Below are 11,082 nucleotides of genomic sequence, written 5' to 3'. Positions count from 1 at the left end.
ATTTAAATTATATTGAACCATGGTTTTTTATGTTTTTTTTATAATAATCGTTAAAGTAAAAAGCACGATTTTTTTCTTCCAGACTAATAATTTTAGTATTATTCTCTTCGTCACAGTTTTTTTTTTTTTTTTTTTTGTACTTGTTGAATAAGTCTGTGTAAGTTATTTTGGTACTTAATAAGGTATCAGACTTTACTGCATAACCATGAGCCATCTCGTTACCAGTAATCCCTTTATGTGATGGTATTGTAATTAGCCGTTCATTTTTATGTCAATTTTTACTTATAGATAATTGATTACGTAATGATATAATTAATGCAGACGCGCTAGATAAATTAATATTATTACTCGAGGATCTTAAAGCATTTGCCGAATCAGTTGAGATTCGAAAACTGTTGTCTTTGTTTGTGTTGATAATATGGGCCAAAGATTCGGCCGTAATAATGGAAGATTAATCAGGTATTTTATAAGACATATTGTACAAGTTATCGCTCCATGCAGAGAATCCAACTAAAGAGTGGTTGTTTTCCGTTATTTTAGAATCATCTGTAAGGATATAAACTGTGTTGGAATCTTTTGTGGAAATATCATTAAACTATTTTTTGCGACAGGAAGATTATTTATAAACAGATGTAATTCGCTGATTTTACCGATCAATTAATCTACCTATTTTTTTTCTCGGGACCAGAGAATTCTCCACCAGAGATTCCCAGGAATTTTCTAATTCTGGAGAAATTTCTAATACTTGAAAAAAAATCAAAAAATGGTTGATTAAATACAAAATGAAATTAAGCTTATTAATAATGATCAACATTTATTATTTATTCAGCCTTGTTTGAAATAATATTTCAGTTACATACGCATTTTTTTAACAAAATTAACTAAATTAAACTTTGATTATCTTTCTATAAAACTTTTAATTTGTCTATTTATTAAAAAGTAGGTACTTTGAATATGTATCTTAGCTTCCTTCCTGAGGTGAGTAAAAATATTAATCACACAGTCTTTTAATAAAACAAATGGTAGGCACCTGAAATATCTTTACAAAAGTAATCTTCAAATTAGAGTTACATACAGTATTTACGATCACATACAATCAAGGTGCGATTTCTCGATTGCTCGACACTTTTTTCTCGTCTTGAGTAAGGTCAAATTTCCCGAGAATTCTCACTTCAAGATGTCTCGACCAGAAACCCTCCTGATACCCCATGTCCATTCTCAAAGCAGTTTTAAATTTTCAACAGCATAAAGTGCTGCCATCTAGAAGCGGCACGAAACGTCGATATTGTCAGTAAGAAGTCTCGTATCCGGCTAGCAGCTCGGTCGTCCGCGCTTCTCGGAGCCTCCGCAAGATGGCGGCACAGCGGCGGGTCGCGCGTCATTGAGAAAACAAGACACGATCGGCGGCAAACAAACGGTAAAAGGGATTCGCAGCATTCGCAACAAGGAGCCAAAATCGAAGTCGGCGCCTCAAAGACGAGCGGTACGCGTGACAATTGCCAAAATACCGGCGATAAACGATTCCGTATACTTCGTCCGTGAATCAGAGTCGCAACTGCGCCTTAACTCGGGGATCTCGAGGTCAAGCGGCCGCGGCTGCCGCCTGATCGACCCACTGACCCAGTTATCAACAGCCCTTTCAGCCGAATCGAATTTGCCGTTTAGCGCCGGCGGAATTCGGCCGCAGACAATTCGACAGGTAGGCTAATCCGTTCCTCCCCCTCCCCCAATCATAGGGGACTCCCGGCCACCCGTATTAAGTTAGGGAATTGAATTTTCTACTTTAGTTTGTTATGACGAAAATAAAGTCCCTTATGAAATTCAAGATGGCGGCCGAGGAAGCTACTTCGGAATCTAATCGGAATTCCGGATTCGGAATATCGATGATCCACCCCCCCTCTGCCCAAAATATTACAAAAAAAATTAATCTATTGTCGAAAAATTTCAATTTGAAATGTACGTTCCGACCAGCCTCTAACGGGCAGATGCTTCTGCAGTGTGAGTTAATCGCCTCTGGATTATCCTCGTCACGAACGATTCGACGGCTTTGACAACAATGCTTATTATAACTTGATTGTAATGGAAAATACGTTTATTTGATTGTCAAGCTTTGAATTTCCAGTATTCACTAATCGGCTCTTATTTTAAACTCCGTAGGTGACCGGTGTGAAAGTTGAACGACGAAATGTACTGCGAGCGATGCCGAGACAACTTGAAGCACACGGTTACACCGTTACACCTAAACGCTGTGCGTCGCCGCGTCGCGAGGTGATTTCTCCCTGTGAAATCCAACTTTTCAGGGAACCGCGCGTTCGGCTCTCGACGTTGGATTTCACCGATTTCGGTGAGTGTCTGTATTTTTTCACCGTTTTTGTTCCTTCGAACAATCTGAGAACAAACGTGCCTAATACACTTGTTCCTCAAGTTATAATCAAGCGATGGATGCTTTATTCGTGCCTCTGACGGCACAATGAGGATCTATCGTAACGTTCCTCCGAAAAGAAATTCTGCCCTATCTTTACGCGTGTTATACCTACGTGTATAACGTATACCTGGACTTACTTTCGCGCCAAGACGTTCGACCGTGCGGAATTATTATCGCCGAGGGGTAGAAAATTATCTTTCAAACTCTATTCCAGCGCTGGTGCAGGAACTTTCGTCAAGGCAAACTTTCGTCGCTTGGCATAACGTTTGCCGTTCTCTATAGCTTATCAACCCTCCTTCCTTCCTTCCTTCGTTCCGCAGTTTCTTGCCAAAATTCACCTCGCGAGTAAGTGAGAATTACAGCAATACGCATCAATTTTATACACGACAGTTTAAGCGTCGCGAATACCTTCGTTGTCAACTCCTTTTCATTTACCGGATGTACGTAACGGCTCGGATAGCCTTTGCTGCGATGGGATTGTATAACGTGCCAACTAATTACTCCGAACGTGAAAACGCGTGAAATTTTTCAAAGAGGTCACAAACCGAGCTTAATTCCGGAACCCGCGCGAGTTTCGGGGTGAATATTGTATCATGCCGGACGATAAGAGTTACGCTCCTGAATATACTTACTTGAGTGTCCGACTCATTCGTGTCGCGTCCCCCGCGTTTTCGTGCTGCTGCGCTGGAGGGGCCCAAAGCAACAAAGATTAATCAAAGTTTAATCAAAAATTCTTGGCACAGAGCGCAGAGACAGAGGCAGAAGCAGAAGCAGCCCGCTAGCTCGGTATAAGTAAAGCTCTTTTAGCAACTCGAGACGCACGCTGAACGTAAATACCGTTTTATCAGTCGCGACGTAATATCTCCTCCTTCCTGACGACGGCTTGCAGTGAAATTTATTAACAGCTTCATTATGGGATAACAGTTGAACGCGATGCGAACGGCGTTTCTCCTTTTCATCCAGGCTAAAATAAATAAAAGGAAGAAAAAGTACGAAATTAAAATATAAACAAACGAATACAGAGGTAAAATAGATTCCTACATGATGATGAAAGAATGTTTACGGCGAAATGTCGGAAATCCGTAAGGTGGTGCATAAATTCAACAATTTCAAGAGGAGAACGACTGCTTTCCGAAATAACTTTATTACATAATTATTGTCATTAGACTTGAACAAATTTTGCCAACAATAAGCAGTGCGTGCTGCGTATGACAGATTTACTATCGATACCATTGTTCGCTGGATACGTACATAATAAAGGCTCTTTTGCGCCCGCGAACGGCAAATCCCAAATATAGGTATATTCGTTGAAATGTTTAAAGCGAAACAAACACAATTCAAGGGTTAATACAATCGGCGATTGATTAATCGAGCCGCAGATTTGGCCACTCCGAGAGGGGAGCCGCCGATTCGAAACATGCAAACGTATCGAACGGTGTAGACAGTCGTTCGCGATTAATATCCGCGTTATTACACACACCCGTCCAGATATATAAATATTTTCCGTTTTATTTCGCGGACGCAAAATGCGATTTATTAGTGTATTACAATACGCATATATTAGGCCGGTTCAGAGAAGTATATTTTTTTCGGAATTCGCTCTTCTCCGAGATTCTTGTACTTTTTTATTAACAATAAAAAATAGTTGACGCGAAAGGGCTGGGGTGAAAAATATTTTGAGGTACGTGTGATTTTTTCTAACACCGAAAAATCCACGGCTTTAACTTTTTTAACTTACAAATATTTGGGAGTTACAAAAATTCATCCCTACGGATTTCAACACAGATTTTTAAAATTATTTGGATATCACGGGAAAGCTGTCGGCTGCAGCTGAAAATTGTATGGAAAAGAATAAAAATAATTTGAAACGAGCGATCTCGGAAGAAGGAAAAACAACGACGTGTAAGAAACCTCGCGATATAAGAGAACTTTTGAAGCAACGATTAGTGTCTAACAATAGTATAAGTGTGCGTTATGTGTAACGAGAAAAGCCGTAAGCTTGTCGCTGCATCAGAGGGGGATTTAGAAAGAGCTCAGCGGCAAAACTGTCAAATAAATGAACGTTATAGTCGGCGAAGCTGGCGTTGGCGGTAGTTCAACTCCCTTTCTAGGCTCCCTCGGGATCCGAGCTGCGATGCGTGGCAGTCGACGGTGTGCGTGAGGGAAGGAGGGATGGAGGGAGGGAGGGAGGGAGGGAGGGAGGGAGGGCTGCGTAATTTATTCATCCAGGGAGAGGCCTCCCTTTTCTTTCCATCCCACTTTATTCCTCTCTCTCTCTCTCTCTCTCTCTCTGAGGGTCGGAACGAGCGGGGCGAAGGGTAGGAGAAGATATCCCGGCAAAATTTAGCTACAGAGCCGTACAACATGTCGGAGCTGTACGCAAGTACGAGATACGTACGTATCACGTAATACGAAAGGATTTCATTCCGGAAGTAAAAGATCTCGGTTATTTTCGTGATGGCGTATAGTGAAGGTAAAAATAAAAAAACAACAGCAAAACGAAGGGAATAGAAGGTTGTGATAGTAAAATTGCGTTAATTGAAACAAATAAGAATAATATTTGGGAAATTTTCTTTTCTTTTTTTTCTTCGTCTCTTTCTTTCTTTCGATCCGTATTTTTCTTTTCGGTAAGAAATTATCGCGATAATTCAAGCGAGAGCGAATAATGATTCGAATCGATCCTTGTCGCGTAACGTATACATGTTATATACATAGAAACATCGTACGTACTGTACGTGGTAAAACAAGGGCGTTGTAATTAGCTTTTCCTTTCACTTCGTCTCTCGCTTTCGCCTCTCCTGCAATCCATATTTATTTATTTATTTATTTTTTTTCTTCCCAGACCTCGCACACCCCGCGACTTTATTAGGATTCAGTTTTCTTTTCACCGGAAACGATTATGACCGGGTCCTATCCCTGCACGATCTTGGACGCATTTTGCGGTTAAAATGAAATTGCTCTCGTACGAAAAAAGACTGCATACGTGGGACGCGTTGTTTTTCTATGGGGAAAAAATAAAAATCCACTTTGTCTGTTACACATACGCGAATCGGCTTCTTTATATACCTGTATTCCTGTATAAATGCGTGTCTATATGTAGGAATTAATTTCGTCGCGGGAAAATACAGTTGTGAAAACCGTATCTCGAGATTGCTTTATTCAATATACGTCTGCGAAACGCCGGTTTCCAGCCCCACGTGACACAGCCTCGCATGTATTACAGACGCATACCTCTGCGGAGGGAAAAGGGGTCGGAGGTTTTCTTCTTCTTTTCTTTTTTTCGTACGAATTTAGGAGAAAGTGGCATTCCCGGAGCTTCGGCATCCACGTGACTCCCCGGATCGTCTTTTGTCTCCGTTTCTGGATTCTGTCGCACCCATCGGGCCTCCGGGAATATCCAACGGGTGAGATGTTTGCTGGCGAACACCTGAAAACGCCCTTCGAGTACCACGTTAGGCACTGTTAGACCTGTACGCAATCGCTCAAGGGCAACCTTAAACAAGCCAAGATGCAACACCTACCTTTGATTGATCTTATTGCGAGATACCTAGTCGCGCATGTTCGAGCACTTGGCAAATATGTAACGTATCATGATTTTCCTAAAAATGTGAGAAAATCAAAGCAAACTCGTATTACGAACGTGAGACTTTATCGGTATCTGTTTTTCATTTCAATTATTTTGAAAGTTTATCAAATTTTCTACCCTGTGACAGCGATTTGTAAATGAATCCTCAGCTCTTAGTCGTAGTGTTATCACGTCGTTCTCTCCTCTACTTTTGGAGAAAACACAGTTATACCTTACAAATGTATACTTAACAATCAATTCGACGAATACTCCTACGATGAACAAAAAAGCATCGATTTTCAGCTAACGGAAATCCAGCAGAAATACACAAGACAAGTGTACCAGTTATCGAACTATTTCAATCGTATCTGTTTAATCCTTAGTTCTAAAATTATCAAAGAATAAATTTTTCGCGTTTAACTCTCTAGCAATTAGTTTTAGTCGTCGAAAAATTCACAATTTATGCGTTAATTTATAATTTTGCAAAATAAAAAGGTCTATAATAAAACTGGTGCACTCATCTTCCGCACAACAACCTGATCCTAGCGTGATATATTTGTGAACGATTCGCATAAATTTGCCCTCGATTTCCGATCGATCAATTATCCGAGAAAATCTCGGTTTCGGTCTCTGATCTTTCGGTCCGACAACCGATCCTTGACAGGGATCAGGAAGCTGGACGGAAGGGGAGGCCGATTTCGCCCGAGACGCGAACGAGGGCATCTATAACGCAAATCCCCCGGTATGTCATGGAAATCCGCTCTGTCCCGTCCCCGATGGCTGCCGGGTCTCGTCGCCTCGGAGATACGCGGAAGCTGTAAAGACTGAGTCGGGACGAGGGGGGGACGTCGGTCCGACTGGCGCGTACAGAAGCCGAAATTGCTTCCGCGGGTTCGAAAGTTTGCACCCCGGGTTAAGGTCAGGCTCCGAATTCTGAAGGGCTCAAGGCGGGAAGACTCGAAACCCACTCTGCAAATCCTCCGAGTGCAGACAATTAAACCGCGACACTGGAAAAGGTGAAAATGTCAACTCGATTTAGTAAATCGATTAATTATAATCGACTGCCTTGGAGGCTTGATGGTTTGGAAATCGTTCCTTGAATATGCCTACACGGTTATCTCCCGAGTATCGTTTATCACGATGGAAGAATTTGGCGATTTTGGTCGTTGTAGACTGTTTTGTTAGTGGATCACGTATTACGACGTTTCGACCCGGCTCAGCCGATCGTCCGGAAAAATCACCCGGATGATCGTCGCAAGGCTTGATTTGCCAGTGAACAGTTGGCCTAAAATAACCAAAATCGATGAATTTTTCCCTCATATATCCTCCATGGTCGCTGACATAAAATTTACCGTTTATCACGCGATGTAAGAAGACAAGGTGCGTCGGTGTCTGTGCATATCCAAGATGACGTCACAGAAATCACGTAAATAGATTACTTGAAATTACTTATTAATTTCCGTACATTCTGTTTGCTGAAAATCCCAGTTTACGCGGTCGAAAGTTGAAAAAATGACAATATAAACACCGTAGGATAAAATATCAAGGCTGTACGACGTCGCCTTGTTTTCTCACGTCATGGTTTATCAGAACATCCCGAATCTTGTCACACATAGATAGGAAAGTGAAATCTAGAGTATGAGAAACGTCAGCTCCTTCCGTCCTTGGTGTCGTAAAAGTTCGAATCCACTCTCGGCCCTTTTTCTATCCCGCGAGTTTCCGGCACTGACCCTATTCGTTGTGTATCCCCGTGGTCACGCGTCTGCTTTTTTACAGACACGCACTAACACGCCTCCCTCTCAATTGCTCCATATCCAACCGAGGCGGGGAGATTTACGCTTCGGTAAATCCCGAAAATTACCTTCTTCGTATCGGCAGGTGTGATAAAAAAGTGTCTCGATGTCTCCGCGGCCACTTGTACAATTCACCTTAGCGTAGGTAGGTAGGCTACCTGTAAACGAAGAAAAGTTTCTCTGAAAAATTCGCTGCCAGATAATGTATTTTACAACGTACACGACGTCTTCGGGCTGCGAAAGAAACGAACAAATTCTTCTGTGTGGTCAAGTTGAATCAACAACGCTTGCCATGTCTCGAATAATTATCGCGAGCGGCACTCTTTTCTTCGCATCTTTCCACCGGGTCACAAATTCAATCAACCGTCTACTCATACATTTACCTAAATTTACACGCGATCGGTCCACCACCAGGACTCGGAGAGCTCGCGGTCAGTGAACCTTGACATCATCCTCCGGACCCCCGGCGTACCGCTACCAATCTCTTCGGAGTACCCGTCGCGCCTACGCGACGTGCCGGAATCGACCATCTTTCCAAGTGTCCGCTGTGGCCGGAAAAATACTCGGTTATGGTGTTTTAGTTATAGACGTGGGATCGGAGAGAGATTCGGAGGAATTACCAGAGGCGCGAAACCGTGGACCTCACGCCAGTTTTGTCGGGTCGTGTAAGTTGGTGTGTAAAAATTTTGAATTACGATTGAGCAGTACTTGTCCGACGATTCGTTTCTCGACACTTACACTCGGCGAATTTATGCTCACAATTTGAACGCAGAGTCGATGAGGGGTCATTTCACGGAGCAATTAAACGAGTCGAGACGTTGAGCCTGGATTTTGGGACATTTCGTCCGATCATCTACCGTTCGAATAAACCTGGGGCATTCCGAACGATTTAGTCTGAATTTGTTGAGATTATTAAAAACGGCGTTTTCGCAATTGGTTTTCGCGATTGTGTACAAATTTCACCAGTGGCTGAAGAAAATCTGAACAAATGTCCGAGACTCTTTTGGTTCGGTAAGAACGTAATACCAAAATATGATCAGATTCGAAGGGGATGAAGGGTACGCGTGCTGCCAATCTGCTAGTTTAAATTAGTTTAAATCAGACTTTGACAAACGGAGCGTCCCGTTTTGCAAATTTTAAATTTCAACATCACTCGCCGCTCGTCCCACGCGTCAAATTCACAGCCGTGCGGCAACTCCTTGAAAATATTTTGCAAACGAGTGAAAAAAGTTCTCGTTCCAGATTCACGCTCCCAACAAGCAAAGTCTCCGAAGATAACGGGGCATTTTACTAGACGTTTTCTCGAAGCGTATAATGCATTCCCTCGTTCGTGCAGCGTATTATACGCCTATCGCCGGGGTTATGGGACTTACTTAGGATCTAGGCGATCGTTTTCCGATTGGCTGAGGCCCGAGGGGCTTCTTCCCTCTTAGCCTCGAGAGTGAAAATCTCTTAACTACTCGGCGCCGAGCTGTCATCCGTCAATTGGAGGCGCTCACCGTTGCCCGAGAAAAAAGTTTCGAGAAGGTAAAACACTCCGCGATGTTCTTTGGGCGTAAGTCGTTGCGACGATCTTTTTCCTCCCTGATACTTCAACTTTCTCGGAGTACTAATGACAATATTTATCTGAAATAACGAATCATTTCTCCGCAGCATTTATGCGGTCTTTTTGTATCCTATCAAAATCCTCGTTGTTTCAGCTGAAAATTTGCAGTTCAAGTTAATCGAGTCGAATTTTGTTTAAACACTGCCTCCCAATGTTTGCACGGAAAAAACGTTCAGTTGTCGACAAATTTTTATATATCCATTAACTTGGGTCAAATTTTACTCAATCTTACAGTTACTCTAGAGGCATCCCCGAGTCCAAATTTTATCTAAAGTTACTTTGAAGGAATCTGAACCTGGAAATCCTGCATTGATCCTCCGACTGCTAAAAATGAAACTAATCCGAAACTATTTTGACGCTATTCGATCTACAGCTCCTCCATTGGACCTGTAACTCCTCCTTTGCCGATATATTATCACAGCGACATTCAATTAATCACAATGAACGATCCAAGGGATATTTCGATATGTTTTTGACAGGTTTCAATATCATTTGAAAATTAAGTATCGCATTTCAACTGTATTTAATCAACGTTCTTTCGAATACAAAAACCCTTTTAACTGATCCAATATACAGAAGATACGATTAAACGTATGTGTAAACCAATTCCCATTCATTGGGATTTTAATTTGATTTCATACGATTTAATCGTATTTTTTGTATTTCAATAACAATCAATCACAATCGATGAATCTTTATCGGCGGGTTCGGATTTTGAGCGTTAACGGAGGGTTTCGAACAAGCAGGTTTAACTCAACCTCCGGAGGGTTAAAGGAGATTCCAAACATACCCTGATTCAAGACTATTCTTGATAAAACGGTAAATTTCGGATATCTTTAAACGTCAAAGTAGGAACCTGCTTCGCTATCGTTAAACTCTAGGCAGAAACTCGTACGTAGGGTTTCGAGTAGGCGCTTATAAATTTCGGCTCGGGTCCTTATTTCTCTGGAAATATCAAAGGGCTGCACCCCTCGTCGCGAAGCTCGGCGAAGCTCGGCGCCATTCGGCTAACGCAATGTGTCCAGAAATTACGTGAAATATGAGAAGCACGTTGGCGACACCACGGGCACGCAACTGAGGTCGTTCAAATTTCCCGGATGGCCTCCAAGCCACACCGGGTAAAATAAAAGCATCGACTCGTGACGAGACAACAACGCGACGCGACGCGATTCTGAACGTATCACCTCGACTCGTTCAACTGTAATTGGTACACCGTGTGATTTCAATTCGTTTCGGACAGGCATGAAAATGTACGAACTGCTCCTACACCGGCGACACACAATCCTGCACGCTTTAGGCAATTCCCACCTCGACACTCTTTAATTACAAACTTCGTAAATGAACAATGCCGGCACGCGGTGTTGTCTCTTTTTTTCCACACCAACCTCCCTTTACCTTTCGCTTCCGCTAATTCGAAAGTATCAACTTGCGTTAAAGCTCGTTTGAGAGCGTGTTCTCTGATTCCCAGTCTCCACCTCTCTACATCCCTCTTTCCCTCTCTCTTCTCTATATCGTATACAACACGGAGCGTAGGTATATTCACCTCAGTTTTCCGATAAATCGAGTCACGCTGTCGTCGGAACAGTTACAAACATTTCATTGAAACCGTTATGCGATTCCAAATTACCTGCGCTTATATCTTCGGTAAAGAATTTTCTCTAACTTTCGGCAAAAATTTCTTCTCCCAATTCTT

The sequence above is a fragment of the Neodiprion pinetum genome, chromosome 1 (assembly GCF_021155775.2).
Source record: "Neodiprion pinetum isolate iyNeoPine1 chromosome 1, iyNeoPine1.2, whole genome shotgun sequence".
Lineage (NCBI taxonomy): Eukaryota > Metazoa > Arthropoda > Insecta > Hymenoptera > Diprionidae > Neodiprion > Neodiprion pinetum.
This window is presented reverse-complemented; position numbering follows the sequence as displayed.